The 13,791-nt window shown below is 33.8% G+C and overlaps 1 protein-coding gene across 5 annotated transcripts in view; it reads left to right on the forward strand.

Moving 5' to 3' along the window:
• Window positions 1-13,791, forward strand: part of WDR7 (WD repeat domain 7) — a 398,951-nt gene that overhangs the window by 110,377 nt on the left and 274,783 nt on the right. The window lies entirely within an intron of this gene.

Genomic DNA, 13,791 nt, shown 5'->3' on the forward strand with positions numbered 1-13,791 from the left:
TCTTTGGTGTCAGTTTTGTTAAGTAGTACATATTTAGGAGTTTCTCTGATTCTAAATTTTCAAATATATTGACATTTGAGATTATAATATTGTCTTTTAATCTCTCTGGTATCTGTAATATGTCCTTATTTTTATTCCTGATTTTAATAATTTATGTCTTCTCTCTTTTTGCTTCATCAGTCTTACCAGGGGTTTATCAATCTTATTAGTCATTTTAATGACCTCAATTTGACTTTATCCTTTCTAGTGCATATTTTTCCCCACTTCCTTAAATTCTGCTCTTTATTTACATCCTCCTCCATTTTTTGGATTCAGTGTGCTGGTTTATTTATTTTTTTGGCCATCTGTATGTCCATTTTGGCGAAATGCCTATTTATATCTTTTGTCCAATTTTTCTTACCTTAGTAAGAATTTTTTTTTTTTTCTTTTTGAGATGGAGTCTAGCTCTGTCGCCCAGGCTGGAGTGCAGTGGCGCGATCTCAGCTCACTGCAAGCTCCACCTCCCGGGTTCACGCTATTCTTCTGCCTCAGCCTCCTGAGTAGCTGGGACTACAGGCGCCCGCACCACGCCCGGCTAATTTTTTGTATTTTTAGTAGAGACAGGGTTTCACCGTGTTAGCCAGGATGGTCTTGAGCTCCTGACCTCATGATCCTCCCACAGTGCTGGGATTACATGCGTGAGCCACCACGCCCGGCCTTCTTCGATGTTCTTTATCAGGTTGAAAAAGTTCCATTCTATTCTTAGTTTGTCAAGATTTTAAAAATTATGAATGGATGTTAGATTTTATTTAGATGTTTTTTCTGCATCTATTGAAATGATTATTTGATTTTTGTCTTTTATTTTCTTAATAAGACAAAGTATATTGACTTTTGAGTTTTAAAACAACCTTGCAATATAGACCACATTTTGAATTACCAATTTTATAGTTTGTTAGGTACAATTTGCTAAAATTTTGTTAAGGGTGTTCATGTGTATGTTCATGAGGAAGTTTGGTCTTTAGTTTTCATTTCTATTAATGCCTTTGTCCAGTTTTGCTGATAGGATAATGCTGGCCTCACAGAATGAATTAGGAAGTAGCCCCTTTCCCTGTATTTTCTGGACGGGTGAGTGTAGGTTTATAATTCCATATTTGGTTGATCTAATTCACTAGTGAAAGCCCAGGAGTTTTCTTTATGGGAAGGTTTTTAACTACGGATTTAAAAGTATTATAGATATAGCGCTATTCTGCTTGTTTTTAAAAATGTCTACTTGGGTGAACTTTGATCATTTGTGTCAAATTTATTGGCAAAAAGTTGTGTGTAATCTTTTATTTTGCTTTTACTATCATATTTGTAGGATTTGAAATTATATTCACTCTTTCATTTCTGTTATTCATAATTTATGTTTTTTCCCTTTTTCTTGATCAGTCTGTCTTGTAGTTTAGCAATTTTATGGATCTTTTCAAAGAACCAGCTTTCTATTCATTGATACCTATTATTTTTCTATTTCATTGATTTTTTATTTGATTGTTATTATTTATTTTTTCTATTTTAAATGTGCTTATATTTTTAGTTTCTTAAGGTAAAAGCTGAGATCATTGATTTAAAACCTTTCTCCTTTTCTAATATAGGCATTCAATGCTATAAATTTTCCCCTAAGTATTATTTTAGTGGAATTACATGCACTTTGTCATATTGTACTTTTAATTTTCCTTTTGATTTTTTTTTTTTTTTTTTTACCCATGGATAATTTAGCAATGAGTTAATATAATTTCAAAACACTTGTGGATTTTCCTAGGATCTATCTGTTGCTGGTTTTCATTTTATGGTCAGATACTATATTTTGTGTGGTTTGAATCCTTTGGCATTTGTTTCAATTGATTGTGTTTATATATGGGCCAATAAAATTGCATACATTTATAGTGTACAACACGTGTACATTGTGGAATGGCTAAATCAAGCTAATTAACATATCTATGACCTCATATATGTATCATTTTTTGTGTGTTGAAAACACTTAAAATTACTGCCTCAGCAATTTTTAAGTATATAATATATTGTTACTAACTATAGTCTCCATGTTATACAATATGAATCCTTTTGAATTTATTGAGACTTGTTTTATGGCCCCAAATATAGTCTGTCTTGGTAATTATACTGTGTGTACTTCAGAAGAATGTGTATTCTGCTGTTGTTGGGTGGAATATTTTATAAATGTCAGTCAGGTCAAGTTGCCTGTGTTCAAATTTAGTATATACTTGCTGATTTTTCTGCCTGCTTGCCTTTATCAGTTAAATAAGAGTATTGAATCTGCAGCTATAATTATGGGTTTGTTTATTCCTTCTTGCATTTCTATCCCAGTTTTTGCTTCATGTATTCTGAAGCTGTCTTATTAGGTGCATAAACCTTTGGAATTTTTATTTCTTCTGGATTATTTGACCCTCGTCATTATGAAATGACCTTTTTTATCCTTGGTAATATCCTTTGCTTTGAAATTTACTTTGTTTATAATAATACAGTAATTTCAGCATTTTTGGCTACTGTTATCATAGTATAATCTTTTCTCATCCTTTTACTTTTTACCTATTTGGCTCTTTATATTTAAGATGTGTTTCTTGTGGGCAGCATATAGTGGGTCTTATTTTTTAATCCAATCTGACCTGCTTTTTACTTGAGATGCATAAGCCATTTACGTTTAATGTGATTGTCAATATGGGTAGGTTTGAATCTGTTATCCTACTACCTTATTTTTCTCTTTGTTGCATTTATTTTTTGTTCTTTTTCTTTTTCTGCTGTCTTTTAGACTAAAAAGTTTTTTTTATGATTCCATTTTATCTCCTTTATGGCTTATAAGCTAATTTTTAATTTTATTATTTTAGTAGTTTTTTTTTAAGAGTCTGTAGTCTGTCTTTCAGTTATCCCAGTGTACATTCAAGTGGTATTATACTATTTAACATTTAATATAAATGTTAAACCTTATAATATTATATTAGCATTTCTCATCTCCTGGTGTTTATGCTACTGTTGTCCTGCATTTTACTTTTATATATGTTATAAACCTCACAAATTATTCTTGTGATTTGTGTTTAATAGTAATTATATTTTAAAGAGACTGAAATAAGAAAAAATACGTATTTACCCACGTAGTTACCTTTTTTGGTATTCTACATTCCTTTGTGTAGATCAAGATTTCTATCGGTAAAATTCTTCTAACAAAAGGACTTACTTTAAGCTTTCTTTTTATGTATGTATGTATGTATGTATGTATCTATCTATCTATCTATCTATTTATTTATTTATTTATTTAACTTTAAGTTCTGGGATCCATGTGCTGAACGTGCAGGTTTGCTACATGGATACACATGTGCCATGTTGTGTTGCTGTACCTATCAAGCTGTCATCTAGGTTTTAAGCCCTGCATGCTAATCTTTCTTTTAGTGAGGATCTGCTCTTCAAGTTTTTGTACATTTGAAAACATCTTTGTTTGTCTTTGTTTTTGAAAGCTTTTTTTTTTTTTTTTCTGGTATAGAATTCCAGGTTGACTTTTTATATCTTCTAATGCTTTGAAGATGATATTCTGTTGTCTTCTTGTTTGCATTAGTTCTAACAAGATCTGATGGCATTCTTATCTTTGTTCCTCTGACTGTAACATGACTTTATTAATCTTGTTGCTTTTAAGATTTTCTATTTATCACTGGTTTTGAGCAGTTTGATTGTGTGGTTCTTCAGTGTAGTGTTCTTCATGTTTCTTGTGATTGGGGTTCACTGAGTTTATTAATTTTGGAAAATTTTCAATAATTATTTCTTCAAATATTCATTCTGCCCTTTCCTCCCTCCTCTCTATAAGGGACTGAAATTACATGTACATTAGGCTGATTGAAGTTGTTTCACCTATCACGGTGCTCTTTTATTTCAGGATTATTTTTCCTCTCTGTGTTTTGATTGAGATAGTTTCTATTGCAACGCCTTCAAGTTTATTAGTCTTTTCTCGGCAATGTGTAATATGCCATTGGTCTCATCCAGCGCACTTTAAATTTTTTTTTTTTTTTTTAAAGAGACAGTGTCTCGCTATGTTGCCTAGGTTGGTCTTGAACCCCCAGGCTGCAGCAATTTTCCCTGTTTGGCCCCCCAAAGTGCTGGGATTGCAGGCACGAGTGACCATGCCCAGCTGTCATCCAATTCACTTTTAATCTCAGACATTGTTATATGTGTCCCCAGAATTTTGATTTGGGTCTTAAAATTTTTTTTCCTTGTCTCTACCTAACTGCTTTGAATACATGGATTGCAGTTATAATAAATATTTTAACACCCTTCACTGATAATTTTGATAGCTCTGTCAGTTCTGGGTTGGTTTAAATTAATTATTCTCCTCCTTGTGGACTGTGCTTTCCTGCCTCTTTGCATGTTTGATAATCTTAGAACAGATGGGAGATGTTTGAATTTTGCCTGTTTGGGTGCTGGACACTTTTGTGTTCTTAAAAATCTTGAGCTTTGTTGTGGGATGCAGTTATGTCATATGGAAACAGTTTCTTTTTTTTCCTGGTCTTGCTTTTATGACTTGTTAGGTGGATTTGGAGCAGTGCTCTAAGATGAATTACTCCCTATTACTGAGGCCAAACCTTCCAGAATATCCAATGCCCTGTGAATTATGAGGTTTTCCATTTAGGCTGTTGGGAGCAGGCACTGTTTCTGGTCCTTTAGATGTTTTTTCCCCCAGCTTGAGTAGTTTCTTTACAGACATGTACTGATTGGTATTCTGCTGTATACTTGAGGGAGATCCTCTGAAGAACTTTGATCTTTGCAGCTCCCTTCTCCCTGTCCATTGAATTCTAGCTGCCCTGTTTTCCTGAGACTCTCAGCTTTGTCTCCTGAACTCAGGGAAACTGCTGGGCTGCTCACTTTGTTCTCTATGTAGCTTCACCTAGGAACTCTCTTAAGGCAATAAGCTGGGGTAATCATAGGATCACACGGCTCACGTTGCTTGTCTCCCATCTCTCAGTCCTTCATTGCATGATGCCTAGTGGCTTGAAAACCGTTGTTTATACATTTTGTCTTTTTGTTTGTTTTTGGTTGCTTTGGGCCTGACTGCAAATCTGTTTCTTGTTACTCCATCTTGGCCAGAAGTGGAAGTTCCTTTCCCTTTATTTAAAAATGTTCCAAATATCTATTATTTTATAAAGTAAATATTATTTGTATACATGGAGTTGTGATATTTTTAGAGTGTTATTACTGGTAGAAATGGAAACAGGCTCATATTGGCAAGGGACTTGTTTAATGTATTCTTAGTAATGGTAGTATGATTAGGACACAACCAGCTCTTTTTAACTCTAGATCGCATGCTTTTTCTGCAATAGTATATGTTTTATTTTTCCAAATTCATTGAAAATATTTTCCAGGATATACTCAATGAATCAATGGCGGGATGATTCAATATTTACTTCTATTAGAGATATTATTTGTTATCCTCCTCATCATCTTCATTATGATTCTTAGCAGTTGGTGATTCTTCTTGAATTACATTTTTCCTTCTCTGTAATCATAATAGATGGAAACATTGTCATATAATTTGTGACATTGTCATGATGCATTATATATTCACCACCATGATGGTGTTAGATTTGCTCACCTGGTCAAGTCTGAAGATTTTAAAGTTCGAATACTTTAATATTGCTTCTCTCAGAAAAGCATTGAGTTTTGAGAGCAGTGAAGGCGGCTTTGAAAATTGGGTCTTTTTTTAAAAAAGCATTTATTTAAGGCAATAGATTTAGGAATTTTCATTTGGAAAGCATATATGCTTTTCTTCTAAAGTAAATGAAGGCCAGCAGTTCCTACTGAGACAGAGCTACATAGTAAAATACTTTAGAATACCATTATGAAGCTCACTTTCTATTTTAATATTGAAATAAATATATAGTGTAATTGTTTTCTCAAAAATATTTATTAAGTTCTTTTTGTCTCCTAACACATCTTGTTAGGGAGGTTAGAGAGATTGGTCTGACATATACTCTCTTGAGTAGTATGTGTCTAGTCGATAACATGAACATAAATAACCAATTTAGGGTTGGAAGTGCTAAGAGATACAAAGGATTCTGAGTTCTCTAACATTTCAGCAGTTAGAGCATTATTTTTTCATCTTTCTACTCTGGCTTTTCTTAGCTTGGTTTGCTTCTAAACATTTTCCTCTTATGTTTTTTATTTCCTGACTTCCTCTACTGTGCACATTGACTTACAATGTCTTTTTAAGTTGTATTGCAAACATGAATATGCGTCTTTTCAATACGCTGTCACTTGCATGTTGGCTAATACTTGTTCAGCTGCCAAATAATCTATATGAAGTAAAGACTTCAGCTGGGGATTGGAACTTTCATAGACATTTGGGTTTGAGAATAAAGATAGTTTAGATAGTTCAGCTTATATAATTTTCCATAACCAATATTAGGGCACTTCATTGGAAAACAGTATCTTCACAAGAGGTTTATTTTGCCTAACAGTGGACTTGTTAATTCAATGTTTGTCAATAATTAACATTTATTGTCACTTGTCTACTTTTTTTTATACAGTTTATTTTTTTTGACACTTGATTTTGCGGTTTATGAAACATGCTACTTGAGAAAAAGGGATTAGAGATATCAAATAACCACACTTTTATTCATGGTAAATATAGCCGTAAGTCTGCTCATGGCTTTAGGCTTTTCTACTTTTTTTTTTTTTTTTCCTTTGAGACAGAGTCTCACTATCTTGTCCAGGCTGGACCACAGTGGCGCAATCATGGCTTACTGCAGCCTCGACCTCCAGTCGAGGCTCTTGAATAGCTGGGACTGTAGTCAAAGGCCACTATGCCCAGTTAATTTTAAATTTTTTGTAGAAATGGAGTTTCACCATATTGCCCAGGCTGGTTTCGAACTCCTGGGCTCAAGTGATCCTCCCACCCCAATCTCCCAAAGTGCTGCAATTACAGGAGTAAGACTCTGTGCCTGACTGTTCTACGTTCTAATGTACTGTATTTCTCTCTATTCATTAATCTCATGACATAAGTCTCTGGTCTGTGTCTCTAGTGCTTATCTTGATTGTGATCGTATCTTTATGTTTAGTAGTTGCATCTTTACTCAGTGGGAGGTGCCCAACCAAGCAAGTTTAAGCAATGTAAAGTTTAAGATTATGTTATGTTCTTTACAACTTTATTTTTCAGAAATGGGTTCAATTTAGGTTGTCTAAACTTAGAAGTAAGAGGTAGTCATTGTTAAATTATCTCAGGAAAGAGTTACATAAGTTAAACAATAGTTTAATCACTATTCTTTTCCAGGATTTATAGAGAAATAAACAGCACTTAATGTAGAGTCCATATATCATATTAAGGAATGGATCTGAGAATCCCTTAAAATTTTGTGGGTTTGATCTTCTGTGCCTTCATTTTTTTTAATTGGTGTACACCTTTGATTTACTGTAGAAGCTCAAAGGGTAGGGACATTTTTTTTCTGCTTTGTTTAGTGATTTATCCCAAGTGCTTGGAACACTTGGAATAAATCCAAGTGGCTGATACATAGAAGGAGCTCAGGAAATATTTACTGAATGAATGAATTTACAGATAACCTTCTCTTTATGTTTCTGGAGTCAGTATGTCAATAACTAGGTGCTGAGGCTATAAGGGCTGACAAATCTCTGCCCTCAAGGTGCTTATTATGTCTATTGGAGAAAATCCACAGGAGTGCAATTTATGATAATATTTTAATTGGTTATTATATGCTTTTCTAGACAATGAGTGCCTTGAGGGCAGACACTTTGTGTAATCTTTGTGTGTTTTTGTGTGCTTAGACCAATATTGACATATAGTAATTGTTACTTATTTAGTGTTTAGTGAAGTAGAAAATTTTAATAGCCTTCATATACCAAATTCAAGTTAGTGTTTATGTTATAAATTTATCCTTTACAATGAACTCTCTCCCCATGGTTCTTGGTCTTAGAGAACTCATTGGTTTATTTTGGACGTTAGTAATGAGGGAAACCTTTTACAGAAATTTTGTTTTTTGACTTTTTGATTTGAGTTATAGGCCAAGGTAAAATTTTCATCACATCTGTGTTTATTGCACTTCTGATACAATCCAGTGGTGATCTACAGGTGAAGTAGTGTGACTGTATTTTTTAAACATTATGAGCACCTTCATGTGTTGTCTTGTGTACCTGTTGGGCTGCTAATTCATTCTGCTCTGGTAAGTACTTACCTTTCTGCTGCCTGCACCTTTGTACTGCCCTATTTCCCTTAGTTTTTTGTGTTCTTCTTTTATGGTGTTTTAAGGATATCCTTTTTTTTTTTCCCTAAGAATCTTTGGACATTGCATTTCTATATTGCTTCTAAACGTGTTCAGTTGGTGGTTTCCTATCTAATGGAAAGGGTCTAGATTATTAATGAGTCCATCACTTAAATAAGGTTTTCATATATTGTTTGTATCAGCACCATGATGAATGGTATTAATGAATTTGTAACATGACTAAATATGTTTATTTAGTGCATACCATGCACTTTCCTCCGTGTTTTTCATTTATTCCCTACAACAACTGACCCAAACAATTATGCCCATATTGTCCAAGAACTCTGCAGTGACTTTTTAGGATAGGAATTTGTTTATGAAATGCAGTGTCCAGAAATACCAATACCACCAAAACTTTAACATTGTGTAAGTAGCATATTTGAAATTATCATAGCTGCTAATATAATTGCTTTTGTCATTAATTTCCAAATACATCTCTGTTTCGTGATCATAGTACTTATATGATGTTCATTTTCTCTGTATGGTTTCTTGTAACATTTAGACTAACTTTAACAGTTTCATTAGTTATATATAAAGAGTAAAAATGTTATTGGCCTTCTTAATAGTAACCCTAAGCTAAAGAGAGTACGATGAAGGTTGGTTAGGAGATGTGTGTTTCTTAAAAATGTGGAGGAAAGGTGGAGCGTGGTGGCTCATGCCTTTAGTCCCAGGAATTTGGGAGGCTGAGGTAGGCGGATTGCTTGAATCTAAGAGTTTGAGACCAGCCTGGGTGACATGGCAAAACCCCATCTCTACCCCCACCCCCCCAAAAAAAAGCAAGAAAAAAAATACAGGCCGGGCACGGTGGTTCATGCCTGTAATCCTGGCACTTTGGGAGATCGATGTGGGCAGATCACCTGAGGGCTGGAGTTCGAGACCAGCCTGACTAACTTGGAGAAACCCCGTCTCTACTAAAAAATACAAAATTTGCCGGGTGTGGTGGTGTGCACCTATGATCCCAGCTACTCAGGAGGCTGAGGCAGGAGAATCTCTTGAACCCAGGAGGTGGAGGTTGTGGTGAGCCAAGATCATGCCATTGCACTCCAGCCTGGGCAACAAGAGCGAAACTCCATCTCAAAGAAGAAGAAAAAAAAATACAGAAAGTATCGGGGTGTGATGGTGTGCACCTGTAGTCCCAGCTACTCAGGTTGCTGAGGTTGGGAAGATGGCTTGAGACCAAGTGGTTGAAGCTGCAGTGAGCTGTGATCACACCACTACACTCCAGCCTGGGTGACAGAGCAAGACCCTGTCTCAAAAAAAAAAAAAAAAAAAGCTAGAGAAAAGACAATTTTTGCATTTTTAGAATTCTGAATGCAAACCATCAGTCAAATAAAAAGGCAGAATAATAGCAATTTCAGACACTCATAGTCTTAAAAAAAATTACTATTACTGTATAGAGTACCTTTTCTCAGCAAAGTTTTGCAAGATGTGCTCCATCAAAATAAAGAAGTAAACCAAGGAAAAATAAAACATGGGGCCCAGGAACTGGGAAACCCGTTGAGAGGAGCACTTATGACCCGACATGGTCATCAGTGAAGGATGACAGTGAAGGAAAGTCTCAGGATGGTAACCACGTGGCAGATACAAGCAGGGCTGTGAGTTGGCTTCCGAAGAGATGGTTCATGGAAAAATTACACTGCTCTGTGAAAAATCATTGAGAAGCTGTTGAGGGGTTTAACTTAGAAGAAATAGGTACACAGAAAAGAAGGCAAATGGGGAGAAAATATAATTTTTAAATTCTGAAAAAATCCCCAGCAAGGTGTCCAAGGAAAGAAGTATGATCTTAGTAACCTATTTGAGTCAACATTGAACATTATTTCCGTAGAGATAGACATTTATCTCTCTATATAAATGATTATTCATATAGAGATATATATCATATAAAATATACCTATATAATAGAAAAATCTAAAATAATATATAGATAGTATATATATTTATATTGGGAGTAAAGGAAAGGAGATTGGTTAGGAGATGTGGTTTGGCAAAGTTGAATCATCTTCCACAGTATTGGTGGAAACCAATAGCTAATGTTTAGATTTGGTAAAGCAAGAAATTGCAGGATTAGCATATTATTTAGTGATATGGAAGTAAATTCTGTAAGAAATAGTTAAAATGTTTGAAAATGGTTTCCTATCAGAAGCCATACTTGGGGATGGGGCAGGGGAATCCTCTATTCAAAATGAGCTTTTTAATACTGTTTGACTTATTAAAACTGTGCTTATATTATTGCCCTTTATGTTGCATGAGCTGCCAATTCTATTGGACATATTAAAACATGCAGAATTAAAGCACAGTGTCTTCTTGTATAATAACAAAATAACAAAATAGCTCTAGCTTATTGGACATATTTTGTAGATTAACGAGGCAGAGTTCCTGAAATAGAAATAGGACCCCTTATGAAGGCACTTTTGTTTTTATCTGGGTCTGGTGGTACGATGCTAAAGGATAGCATTGTAATGGGGCTCCAAGACAGAGTCTTTATGATTACTACACATACAAGGTTGGAGGCTTCCTTTCTTTAAAGAGAAGTTTTTTTTTTTTAGTCATTCATTACTAATGTATTTGTTTTCTAACCTTCTAGTCATGATAATAGTTAAATGTATTGGTATAGCTTTTTGTAATCTTTTTGGCATTAGGAAATATCGAATGGGAATTTTTCAGATAACAAAAGGAATTGGAAGGAGAATTAGAGTTTTCTTGCTAATATTGCATTCATAGCAAAGTTAGTGCATTAATTATGGCAATTGCATGAAGCATTGGAGATATATTATACATAACCAAACAGGTTGTTGCATTATCTAGTTTTGTACCTCAAAAAGTCAAGCATTAAAAAAGAGGCAATGAAAGCTGAACTAATGATTTATCCAAATGTTTCATGTTGATTTAAAAGGTGGCTAAAATGCCCATCTACCTAAAACATAAAAGTATTGACACAAAAGAAAACTTATAAAAAGCCAAATGTTGCTCTATAATATTTGGACTAGATGCAGACTCGGTGCCGAATGTCTTTATGTTAAGTACGTGGTGGTTAATTCTACAAAGTTTCTTAACTTCTACTTTTTTCATGTTTTCTCTTTCTTCTCTTCCTTTTCTCTCCCCTCACCCACCCTCCCCATAACATCATGATTACCATGAAATACTTTAAAAGGGCTCATCATTAAATAATTGTATTCTTTTTTTAGTATTAAGCTTTGAAAAAAACTTACTTTTTTAAACATTGCATTTTTTTGTATTTTAAAAATTTTTTTCTCTGAAGAATGTATTGAAAAGGGCTACTTGTGTTTATGTGCTAGGAAGATAATGAGATTTAGACCAATATGTATGGAGCACCCGAAGTATGTTAACTTTCTGTCCTATAAATATTTTAATATCACAATAGGAGTAGTTTAGAATCAAATTTAAATGGAGTTTAGAATTATATTTCAATTAAAAACTCAAATATTCCTGTTGAGAAGCAGAATCTAGGGTTGTTATAATATTGGGTATGTATGTGCTGTGTAAGGGGAAGCCAGGGCAGATGTGTGCATATACACGTTGTCACACACGTTTGTTTATCTTCACCTGTCTTTTCTTATGAGAGTAAGCAGTTGAAGAGGCTCGGGTAAAATAATGGAACTGTGTTGATTTTGTCACTATGTTGAAGCTGTGCTAAAACTGTTTTCCCAATCCTTAATAAGAGAAGCAAATTGATAGGTGACATAGCAGCTTTTCTGTTAAGAAATCAAATGCTTGATTATGTTTTATGGTGTAAATCTTCCATATTCAGTGCCCCATGAAACTTCAGATTTATTATTTATTAAATCTTGAGCTTTTTATCTTGGAAGTAATAATTTTTTCTGCTAATTGCCGATTTTTCTTAGGTAGATAGTTGTGAAAGCTGTAGCAGAGTTTAATTTCCTGATGAATTTTGAAAGTGCTCTAGATTTTGCCATTTCAGTTGTGAGGTAGTGTGAATAAAGTATTTTTTGGTGGCGATGAAGAGATTTTTAAAGCATAGTAAATCTGATTCTTTGATTTCTATTACAATATTTTTCTTGATTTTTAGTGCCCATAAAATTTATTAAAGGATGAGTGTAAATGCCTTTTTTAAATGAAATGTCGTTTAAATATGACTTCAAAAATACAATATCCAGAATCTGTTTTTTTCTTTCCTTAAAAATAGTTATATGTGTTAAACAGTATTCTATTAAGACATATGCTTACTCTAGCATTTCTGCCAGTAATGTTTCTAGTTTCCTTATAGGAATCATTAATCCCACCACTTATTTGACTTGTGTTAGGGTAATGACCACTCAATCCTAAACTTTTATTCATTTGTATTGAATTTCCTCACCTTCTCATTCTATTGTCCTTTCAGAATTAAGAGTAAAACCATGCAAAATTAATACAGCCTTTCCAGGGATAACAATTTCTCCCCATTTTTGAAAAAGTGAAATTATAGAAAAGTCCTAACTAAAGCCACCAGAGGAACATTTTGGCAGAACAAAAATTAAAACCTGCAAATTTACTCCTGGCTACCAAGGCTTACCAACTTTTTGCATGGAGGATGAATAATTTATAAGTCATAATCACTGAATTTGTAATTAAAAATGATAAAATTATTCCCTGGAATATAGAAATATTTGGGATTTCTTTGCAAGATTACTTTGTAATGGAGTTTGTAGATCTTATGAAATATAGAATTAAAAGTAGCTTTATTTATTTCATAAGTATAACATTGTAAAATAATTTTAATTTCATAAGGAACAAAAATCAGATCTCTTGTAATAATAAAGAATTATAATTTCCTAGATGAAACTTTCATTTGTGCAAGACATGCTTCTTAGGGTTTATGGAGTTAGAGTTGCTTTTTGTGTTATTTTTCACGGACTTCTTTTCATTCTACTGTTTACCTCACACGTGCCTGATTGACATTATGATGCATTCGTGTGGAAATTATGAAAAAGTTGTTTTCATGCAGCTGTTCTGTTGTCACAAAAGAACTTCACTGCATGAAAAGCAAACATATCATTCAGCAGACAATGCTTAATCTGTTCAGGATCCCAAACCTATTGCTGTTCAATGACAGAAGAAAGGAGAGGGATTAATTTGAAGATGCTTGTGCATGACATATGGTAATTTCACCATAGGAAGGAAGTGTCAAATGGTGACCTCTAAATCTTAACATTGACCTCCAGTTGTAGAATGTGTGTGCCATACGGTCCTTTTGCTTTTTCATATGATAATTTAAGCTGAAACATTTTCTTGGCAACATAACTTTCTTGGGGGGTTAGGGAGTGAATTGGTACCTCTATAAGAATTATAAAATTCACAAAAATTTTTTTTAGCTTAGGGAGCATTTGTGAAATAATTAAAAAAAAAAAAAAAAACTCCAATGAATGAACCTGTTAGGATTCTTTTAACAAGAGTTAAACATGGTACATGTATTCTTTGCAAGTTGGGATATTTTAAATTGAGTTTTCATAAAATAAGTGTGAAAAGTTGAAATGATCTCAGTGAATAT

This window comes from Pongo abelii, chromosome 17 (genome assembly GCF_028885655.2).
Source record: "Pongo abelii isolate AG06213 chromosome 17, NHGRI_mPonAbe1-v2.0_pri, whole genome shotgun sequence".
Lineage (NCBI taxonomy): Eukaryota > Metazoa > Chordata > Mammalia > Primates > Hominidae > Pongo > Pongo abelii.